This window comes from Palaemon carinicauda, chromosome 20, assembly GCF_036898095.1.
Source record: "Palaemon carinicauda isolate YSFRI2023 chromosome 20, ASM3689809v2, whole genome shotgun sequence".
In the NCBI taxonomy this organism is placed as follows: Eukaryota; Metazoa; Arthropoda; class Malacostraca; order Decapoda; family Palaemonidae; genus Palaemon; species Palaemon carinicauda.
Window position 1 is genome coordinate 20,458,280 of NC_090744.1, and position 2,500 is coordinate 20,460,779.

Here is a 2,500-nt window from a genome sequence, read left to right on the forward strand (position 1 = left end):
TATATTATATGTATATGCATATACATATATATATAGATATATATATTTATTTATTTATATATATATATATATATATATACATATATACATATACATATACACATAATTGGAGGCTGGGGTTTTACTATTATTCGCTTACTTAATAGCCTCAAAAATTAATTTATTGGATACTCTCTCTCTCTCTCTCTCTCTCTCTCTCTCTCTGTGTGTGTGTGTGTGTGTGCGCCCAGTAATCCAAAGAACATCCAAACATCAACATCAATATAAATGAAACCATCCAATTATTTCCAATTGATAATAACTGAAATGCAACTAACTGAAATTTCCATTTAAATATGACGTCAGCCCGTAATCACGACAGACACACAGACATAGATCAGATCAACTCGTCAAATCTTTCGCTGACGTTTGCAAAAATTCTATTTACTCTCCCCGGCTCTAATAAACTTTAAAGCTGATGCGGTGGAAATTGCCGGCAACTGTTTAGAGCAAAAAAAAAATGTTATTGGATTGAAATTTTGTTCAGTAAATAACGCAATCACGGGGAATTCTATATGGCGTGAATTCAGTATTGTGTCTGGAATAATACCCCCTGGAGATTAGCTGTTAGTTCATAATAATTTCATTGATTTTATTTTTGTGGTTCATTTTTAAAATGATGAGTATACCGTATTTTTTTTTGTAGAGAGTTCATATCATTATCGTACTTGCCCTCACATAAACACACGTACGATATATATATATATATATATATACAGCATGTGTGTCTACGTGTATATATAATATACATATATATATATATATATATATGTAAATATGTGTGTATATATAAATATGTATACATATATATGTACATAAATATGTATACATATATATATATACATAAATATGTATTTTATATATATAATTGTGTTTCTCTCTCTCTCTCTCTCTCTCTCTCTCTCTCTCTCTCTCTCTCTCTCAATGAACTTATTGAAACGGTTTGTTTGTGCTTTCGGAAAACAAAGCATCAGACACAAACCAGCCTGTAGCTTGACGTATGTGAATTGTTTGACGTGTATGAGAGAGAGAGAGAGAGAGAGAGAGAGAGGAGAGAGAGAGAGAGAGAGAGCATTTTACTTTCTATTGGTTGCGATATAATTCTAAAATCTTGCAGGGATATCTTTTCTTTGTTAACCAATGTTCGGGGATGAAACTATATCTTGTATCTTCTTCCCACACGATTAAATTTGTGAGGTTTTCTCATTCATGCAATTAGGATGCATTGGCAAAGGGATCATGTTTCAATTGGACGGAAGTTTCATATGTTATTAGTTTGCTATTTTGATTATTACATCAATTCAAATTTACATTGTTGTGCAAGTATTTTATACCTCAGTTTTCAAGAGTAGAAATGGCCATAAAGCATTTATTTAAAAAAAAATCTGGTTCCCCTCTTACCAGAAGGAAAATTATTCAATTTATATTAACAACTGTGATAAGCAACAACATACGTATATTTATCATAGGGATTTATTTGATACTGACCAATGGAAATTTAATCTTTGTAACCTTTTGTATTCAACACCCTCTTTGCACGCATTTGTTCATGTCTATTCATAATGAACAATGTATATAATGAAGAGCGTTAGTAATGTAAATATCCTCAATTTTTTTTTCCTTTTATATTAATTGTTCATTACTTCTATTGTTGTTTATTTCCGTATTTCCTTTCCTCACTGGGCTATTTTTCCATATTGGAACCCTTGGGCTAATAGCATCCTGCTTTTCCAAATAGGGTTGCAACCTAACCAATAATAATAATAATAATAATAATAATAATAATAATAATAATAATAATATTCTAGTGTCATTGTTTATGTTTACGCATCTCTTGCGCACGCGCATCTAATTACATCCTTTTAGGCTTTTAACTAGCTGTATTCGTCTGTCTCCTTGTCAGGAGAACTACTGCCTTTTCCGTCTGGTTTTGTCGTTGATTTTCAAGACAGGAATTCATCTCCATGACTTGGAATATCATAGAGATCCTCTGCATTGAGATGTCTTCTTTGTGTATACAGAGAGAGGAGATTCTCCTCTCTCTGTATATTTTTCATTTTATGATGCTTGGATCAAGTCATCTTCTTCTTCTTCTTCTTCTTTTTCTTTTATGATTGGAAAAGAAACCATTACTAGAAATGGATGTTTTTTTTTATTCTTTTTATTGCTGATATTAATACTTCATATATTGATATTGTTGTGTAGTCTTCTTCTTCTTCTTCTTCTTTTTCTTCTTCTTCTTCTTCTATGATTGGGAAAGAAACCATTACTAGAAATGGATGTTTTTTTTTTTATTCTTTTTATTGCTGATATCAATGCTTCATATATTGATATTGTTGTGATCCCATATTGTGTTCTAAATACTAAAGCTTTCGTTTTATGGCTGATTGATGTGTTTAGGTATTATTATTATTATTATTATTATTATTATTATTATTATTATTATTATTATTATTGGTGC